Here is an 8,795-nt window from a genome sequence, read left to right as displayed (position 1 = left end):
ACTCATATTAGCAGATCTACAAGCTCACAGCGCGGCACCGAGTGCAGCGCTGCGAGCTTGTAGATCTGCTATTTTTGAAGATTTTTTTTTTTCAAATCCTTCTAAGTTTTTTTGAAAAACCTATGTTTCTATGTCAGTGGTGCTCAAACTTTTTCATGTGAAGGACCCCCAAAATGATATGTATTTGGCCACAGACCCCCATCTCAAAATATTTAGTTCCAGGGACCCCCCAGAAGCAAAATTTTAGTTGCAAATGTTCACTTAAAAAATACATATATTCAAAGATTTGCACACATTTTCACGACGTTTCAAAAATAGCAGATCTACAAGCTTGTATATCTGCTATTTTCAATAGCTAAAGTATAAAATAATTAAGGCCCATCCACCTTGGGCCCTAGTAACTCAGTCCCACTCCCCCCCACCCTTGTGATGCCCTTGCTCTCAGAGTTAGGTTGTGCACGGAGCAAGAAACCCTGACGGTCCCTGGAGTCCTGGACCCCACTTTGCGAACTGGTTGTATTGCATTTTGTTAGAAATTGGGATATCTTGACAGTTCTGTACAGGGATTTTAACCACTTGAACCCTGGTCTGGGCACATCATAACTGGCAAACATTTGCTTAGCCATGACAAGAGATTTGTTGTAGATGGGAAAGAGGAGTGGGCCAAGGATATAGAGGCCTAGGAGACCCCAGGCCAGTCAGTTAAGAATATAGTGTTTAAGTGGTTCCATTCGAGATAAGGGCAGTGTGTTTGTGTTTCTGCTTCTGTATGTGTTGCTCATTTCTGAGAGCATATGTTCTGTTTCCTACGACACCATTAAATAGCAATTACCCCCTAGGTTACTCCATTTATCCATGGAGACCAAAACCAAGCTCTCCAAGTAGACATTTTAGCGTTCTCCCTTTCTTCTGTGTCAGCTTTCAGTTGCATCAATGAGACCAGGGGTGTCACAAGGGGGAGGGGGGGGGGGGGGGGGAGTGAGACTGAGTTACGGTACTAGGGCCCAAGGTGGAGGGGCCTTAATTATTTTATACTTTGACTATTGAAAAATAGCAGATCTACAAGCTCACTGCGAGCTTGTAGATCTGCTATTTTTGAAAAGTCGTGAAAATGTGTGGAAATCTTTGAATATATGTACTTTTTAAGCATTTTGTAACTCAGATTTTGCTTCTGGGGGGGGGGGGTCCCTGGAACAAAATATTTTGAGATGGGGGTCCGTGGCCAAATACATATCATTTTGGGGGTCCTTCACGTGAAAATATTTGAGCACCACTGACATAGAGATATATAAAAAAAAAATAAACATAGAAGGATTTGAAATATTCAGACTCCGCACACATTTTCACACATTTTTCAAAAATAGCAGATCTACAAGCTCACAGCGCGGCACTCGGTGCCGCACTGTGAGCTTGTATATCTGCTCAGTAGTTAAAGCACAAAATGTGAGTGAACCCTTGTACCCAGGGCCCAGAATTTGGTGTGAAACCCCTGGATGAGACAGCATGGCGAAGTGTCACTGCTGAGTCATTGTCAGGCTCAGTCTAGAGACTCTGGACTCTAGACTCTAGAGTCCAGAGTCCAGAGTCTAGAGTCTAGACCCAAAGCCTCTCGGAAACACCAGGTGGTGGTGATCGCTTAAAAAGGTTTGGCTTGTGACAAAAAGAGGCTGGCAGTTTGACCAGCTGGGAGAGTCAATGAACGCTAGCTCTCCTCCCTAAATAACTGCTGTTGATATATTGTGTGCTCAGTGACAGACAGTACTGTGTAATGTGTGTATACCATGGGTCTTCAACAGGGGGGTCCGCACATCTTTGAGTGAACCATTTTTCTTTTATAATTAACCACTTGAACCGTCACATCCCTATATTCTGACACACATAACATAGCAGATCTACAAGCGTGTAGATCGGCTATTTTCTGCAAAGAGGTTTGGTGTAGAGGAGAAAAAGAACAGAGCCTAAGGTCAGGTTACTAAGTATTGAGATGTATTTATACAGCCCGGGCCGCTGGCACGGCGATCCACGCACCTAGGCTGCTAATGCCTGACACAGCGTGTCGCAGGTTAGAATCCCAATCCCGACAACCTTTGCTGCGTGTCACTCCCCATCTCTATCTCCATACATGGGCATAAACAGGTGACATCACAGTGATTTCAGATACTCAGAGCAGGGATCTCCATATTTGGTCATAAAAGGGATTCTGTTAGGGATTCTTGTCAGCTCACTTTCCTATCAATAAAGGCATAAAAGCCAGAAATAAATCTTTAAAATAAATTTAAAAAAAGAATCTGAAAATAAACTAAGTCTATGTGGCTTTATGAAATCTATAAGAAAGTTGATTCTGCATCACAGTTTCATACAATATGTAGTGGGGGTCCCTGCATCATCTCTCTCTCAGCTAAGGGGTCCTTGACCTGAAAAACTGCTTGTGGTTGACCTGGTTAGCTCCCAGGTCTGAATGAGTACGAGAAGCATGAATGAATATATGAATATATGAATGAATGAATGAATGAATGGTCTATTTTTTGTCATACAACATTTTGCGTCGATGTCAGCGGATCCCACAAGCTAGTCAGTTTCACACCCAAAAACCAGTGACCAAAAAAGGGAACAGGCTGAAGCTAGGAGATGAAAAACAGCATGCACGCACGGCAGAGACATTTGCAGGATGAATTAAAGTTACCAAAATAAGGTTGATGGAAGCTCTCATTCTCTATATCTCACTCTCACAATCCTGTCCTCTGGCCCGACAGTAAAACATTAGTTATAATATAAATTATATCAATGCACTGTTTAATACAGTGTTGAAAAGGCCACGGTAAAATATCACCCAATTTTGGTTATCCTTTTGTCAAAGCAACTACAGATAACAAGCTTGGCTGTACTTAGCTACGTGTCATACAGTATAAATATGTAAGAGTATTGGGAATGATTCAGGAGAGTAACAGGGATTCCAGACATTTCTAAGCCACACACAGTGAAAGAGAGAGGAAGAGAGGGAGGGAGAGAGAGAGGGAGGGAGGGAGGGAGCAGGGGCGTCACAAGGGGGGGGGGGAAGTGGGACTAAGTTACAAGGGCCCAAGGTGGAGGGGCCTTAATTATTTTAAACTTTAGCTATTGAAAAATAGCAGATATACAAGCTCACAGCGCGGCACCGAGTGCCGCGCTGCGAGCTTGTAGATCTGCTATTTTTGTGAAAATGTGTGCAAATCTTTGAATATATGTATTTTTTAAGTGAACATTTGTAACTCAAATTTTGCTTCTGGGGGGTCCCTGGAACTAAATATTTTGAGATGGGGGTCCGTGGCCAAATACATATAATTTTGGGGGTTCTTCACATGAAAAGGTTTGAGCACCACTGACATAGAAACATAGGTTTTTCAAAAAAACCTAGAAGACATTAATAGAATCGGTTTAAAAATATTCAAAGACTTGCACACATTTTCACGATTTTTCAAAAATAGCAGATCTACAAGCTCGCAGCGCGGCACTCGGTGCCGCGCTGTGAGCTTGTAGATCTGCTATTTTTTCAATAGTTAAAGCACAAAATAACGCAGTGAATCCTTGTACCCAGGGCCCAGAATTTGAAGCAACACCCCTGAGAGAGAGAGAGAGAGAGAGAGAGAGAGAGAGAGAGGGAGAGAGGGAGAGAGGAAATAGCTCTCATTCCAGCTCTAAAGCCTGACCTTGGGAGGGCCATGCAGCGCTACTGAGCAGCACTGCTGAGTGGTGCTGTATTTTAAAATACTACTCATCCATTCACTTTCTCCATCTCTCACAGACTCTCTCTCTCGTGGTAATACAATGTGGTCTATTGCAATTCATTCTGTCTCGCTGGCACTATACTGTGTATTCACTGCTGCTCGTTTATTTTCTCTCGCGTCACATTTTGCTCGGGTTTCTCTCCAGCTGGTGCGCGATTGTAAAAACAACATGGCCATCACACCCCTGTCTCTGTCTCTCTCGGTCTCTCTCTCTCTAAGCCAGGGGTCTTCATTGTTTTCAGGCCAAGGACCCCTTAGTTGAGAGAGAGATGAAGCAGGGACCCCCACACAACCTTTTCATAGATTCCATATAGTTTGAGAGGAGCACGATCATCAGTGTATTTTCTATTCATGTCAATTTGTGTTTTCAGATATTTAACCACTTGAACCGTCAATACTTAATAAACTTGACCTTTCACTCTGTACTTAGTCTGCCTTTTTTTTGCGTCTACACCAAACCTCTTTGCCGAAAATAGCCGATCTACAAGCTCACAACACCTCGTGAAAAAAAAAGAAAAAAGAAATAAATCCCCCATCGTTCTCTCTCACCAGTACCAGACCAGTGCCATCACAAACCCCCAGTTATATCTGACTGTCACCCCCCCCCCCCCCCCCACCCCCACCCCCTAAAGGTTGTGTTACACTCACCCTTTGATTCACATTGCAGTTAAAGATACACAGGGATCCACAATGCAGATGGACAGTATTACACACAACAGTCCAAGAGGTGGTGGCACTGCAGTGAAGATAATGGATGAATTTTGTCTTTGTTTTCTTTTACCTACACTAGAGTCTAGCTCTGGTCTAACGCTATGTTCCTTTACCTCCGTAAGTCTGTATCTCCTTGGCAAAACCGTAAGACACTGCCGTCTGGTCCGAAAATAACAAAAACTGTTTCGCCCCTCACCAAACCAAAGGTATCAATGGACAGTTGAAAGCTTACTCTACTTAGTGGACGCGGTCTGGCCCCCCCACCACATGCTTAAAATAAGATTTGCACACATTATCACAACTTCTCAAAAATAGCAGATCTACAAGCTCGCATCGCGGCACTCGGTGCCGCGCTGTGAGCTTGTATATCTGCTATTTTTCTACAGAGACAGCAGAAAGCTCTGAATCCACAAGCCTATGGGCAAATTGAACCATATCATTGCTCCCTAAATCCCTATCACAAGTGACTCATTGATATAATATGTATTTATAGAAAAAGTGATTGTGGGTTTCATGACTCTTTAAAAACTATATACCGTAATGCAATTGTTTTTTGAGCGGTGGTAAACTGCTCCTAAGAGTGGCTGTGCGTGTGTCTGTAGCCTTTTTCCTCAGCGTTTTGCCATAGTAAAATGTGTGTACGTAGCATCATGTTTGTCTAGTGATCTCATATGTCGTATGTCTGTAGCCTTTTTCCTCAGCGTTTTGCCATAGCAAAACGTGTGTGTGTAGCATACCCTGTACATCCTAGACTCAAATCCTAGTCTGAAGACGGTATGCAAGCACGACCACCGCTCACTTCACATCGGGTGTGATTTTTACTAATATCATGAGTAATATCGATATCGAGGTATTCAACAACGTTATCAAATATGGAAGGTTTTCCTAATACCGCCCAGCCTTAGTACTGAGTACTGTTGATAGTAATTGTTGCCAACATCAGAATGCTGCTAATACATCATGTTAGGCATTCCTTTCTCAGCTAGAATCTAGAAGCCCAGATGGGATCCATCGATACGATACCGAGGTCCATGGAAAACTTTCCAGCGCTGTTAAAACGACATTAAACGGCATCTGAACACTTAACAGCATCAGACTGACGGACATCTGAACACTTAACAGCATCAGACTGACAGACAGCTGACGATGGAAAACAACTGATAAGAGGCCATTTAACTGTCCAAGGGAAGCCTTGGAGCCTGCCTGTTTATCGCTGGCCTTCAGCGGCTTTGGGAGGCTAGAGAATGTATTTCTGTCCCCAATGAACAGCCAACGCTCTGAACAGGCAGCATTAAGGATGGATCATTGCCAATGCCATGTGTTTTAAAGCAGAGGTCTTCAACATTTTCGGGCCAAGGACCCCTTAGTTGAGAGAGAGATGAAGCAGGGACCCCCACAACCTTTTCATAGATTCCATATAGTTTCATCGTTTGACAGCACAATCACCGGTGACGGTGTATTTTGAATTCATGTCAATTTGTGTTTTCAGATATTTAACCACTTGAACCGTCAATACTTAATAAACTTGACCTTTCACTCTGTACTTAGTCTGCTCTTTTTCCCCTCTACACCAAAGCTCTTTGCCGAAAATAGACGATCTACAAGCTCACAACGCCTTGCAGCGTGGTGGATCCCATGCCATGGGCTTCTAGCAAACCCATTCTGGTAGAGTACGGTTCCCCTGACATCACAGTGACATATCAGAGCATGATGACATCACGATGACACATTTTTACTATGGGTTTGCCCATAGACCGTATACACGTATACACTTCTACAAGGAGACAAGCTGTGACGTTTCTCATGGTAAACTGCGACCTTTGGTCGCAATTACCAGGAATGATTGCAAACTGTAGAGAGACATGAAGCCTCCTACATTATGCAATATTGTAAACAGTGGCAGCATTCAGCATAGGGGTGGGCGATATGGTGATAAATATCGTTGAGACGATACCATGTCTCCACGATATGCCTTTTCAGAGATATCGTATACATTGTGATACAATTGAGGGAGCCTTGTAAAAAATCCTGTTTAAGCGTTAATACAGAGATTCATTGCAGAATTCAATTGAAACCTGCATTTTGGTCTAAATCAGTAGTTCTCAAACTTGAAAATGTCAAGGTCTCCACTTAACTCTGACAGTATACAAATGACCCTTATGGGTCCATTTGGTTTCATTTGTATACTGTCAGAGTTCCATATGATTGATTGATTGATTTTTCTTTATTTTAGTGTCATGCTTCCAAGGAAGCCCAGCCCATATGGACTTACTTGTTTCCATACTTGTAAAGTTCAATTTAGACCTCCCAAAAGGAACCCAGTCTAGTTTTTGTCAACGTGAAAAAGAATCGTGATAAAATCGTGTATCGTGATACAGCTTGGAAAAATCCAATATCTCTCTCTCTCTCTCTCTCTCACACACACACACACACACACACACACACACACACACACACACACACACACACACACTGTGAGTGTCACAGCCAAATGACAGACTATATTGAGCAGCCCAATCATAATTAAGACAGCATGTATGATCTTATGAATGTATTCACTGTTAGTTTAGTACATCACAGATTACACAGACTATCTACACTCCAGATGGTGACAGCTTACTGTCATATTGGTTCAACATGGTCCTGCGTGGAAACGGAAATCCATTTACTGACAATGGAACACTTTTTCCTACTTATTTCCAAATATCGTAAGGCAGGGGTCTTCAACAGGGGGTCCAGGAGTTACTACAGGGGGTCCTCCAAATCTCTGAGTGACAGAAACTTTCTTTTCTCCTTTTTTAATATTAACCACTTGAACCCTAGTGTCCATATTCTGAGAACTTTAGCCAAAAATAGTAGATCTACAAGCTCACAACGCCTCGCAGCGCTTGTAGATCGGCTATTTTTGGCAAAGAGCTTTGGTGTAGAGGGGAAAAAGAGCAGACTAAGTACAGAGTGAAAGGTCAAGTTTATTAAGTATTGACGGTTCAAGTGGTTAAATATCTGAAAACACAAATTGACATGAATCCAAAATACACTGATGATTGTGCTGTCAAACAATGAAACTATAGGGGGGTCCCTGCTTCATCTCTCTCTCAACTAAGGGGTTCTTGGCCTGAAAACGTTGAAGACCCCTGTCTTAGATCTCTATTATAGGATGAGGAAACAACTTGTGAGAATCCTGCTTCACGCCAAAGGTATTTAAGATTTTGAATTTGGAAGATCAACTTCCTCAGACAGAAGGAATCATTGTTTCCATATATTGTTCGCGACCGAAGGTCGCAGTTTACCATGAGAAATGGCTTGTCCGCGTCCGTGTACACATTTTTTTACGGTCTATGGGATTGCCACTCTGACATCACGCTCTGATGTCACTGTGATGTCAGGGGAACCACTCTAACAGAATGGGTTTGCCGCTCTGACATCACGCTCTGGCTTCACTGTGATGTCACACTAACAGAATCCCTCTTATGCCCATATATGGAGTTCCCTGATGTCATCAATATTAATGATGCCCTGTTAGAGAGATCCCTGTGATGCCAGGGGAAACAAATCCCTTTTATGCCCATATATGGAAATATGGAGATCCCTGTGATGCCAGGGGAACAAATCCCTTTTATGCCCATATATGGAGATCCCTGATGTCCACATCCCTGGGGCGCAACCTCGCCCTTACTAGCATATAACATGTTTTACAGTATCGGAAATGCGCACTCAACGCACTGGTGTGCCATGTTGTCGTTCGTTTATTCGGTGCACCTGGTGCGTACAGTGTGGCGCGTCATGCTGTGTTTTGATTGGTTGCAGTGTCTCGAGCGCTTCTCAGCTGTGAACAATGGAGGAATTGATAACAAAATGCACCATTTGCGGCTCGAATAGGTCCTTTTGGGGTTTATTGTTACACAAGCATCAACGTGTGAACTAGCAGCTGTGAACTAGCAACTGACCAGCAATGTTATGAATTAAATTACCTTTCAATAGCAACGCTACGTTAGCAACTGCTGCTTTTCAGAAGGTTTTCCCTCTGATAAAGCTCACCGCTGCCCTTAACTGGTAATTCGTAAATAAGCCACACTGAATGCACTCTCAACGTCACCGCCCACTGCACTCACTACACTGAACACACACCCGGTGTGCATTTCCGAACGCACCCTTCATTTGACTGAAAATAGGTGCATTCCCGTGTCTGTCGCTTTGGGTGAGCTGCTGCTTTATTACTTTGTGGGTGTTTTATTTGGGGTGATTGATTGGAAGTGAAACCACTCCACTTCCTGATTCTCGTTCTCTTCTGTGTCTTTTCCTCTTACTAAACTGTCAGAT

At 43.1% G+C, this 8,795-nt stretch overlaps 1 protein-coding gene across 2 annotated transcripts in view; it reads left to right on the top strand.

Annotated features, from left to right (window-relative positions):
- The window catches only part of fgfrl1a (fibroblast growth factor receptor like 1a), a 415,817-nt gene that overhangs the window by 305,743 nt on the left and 101,279 nt on the right, over positions 1-8,795 (top strand). The gene's annotated exons all lie outside the window — the stretch shown is intronic.

Source organism: Nannobrachium achirus (assembly GCF_963921795.1).
Source record: "Nannobrachium achirus genome assembly, chromosome: 17".
In the NCBI taxonomy this organism is placed as follows: domain Eukaryota; kingdom Metazoa; phylum Chordata; class Actinopteri; order Myctophiformes; family Myctophidae; genus Nannobrachium; species Nannobrachium achirus.
This window is presented reverse-complemented; position numbering and strand designations above follow the sequence as displayed.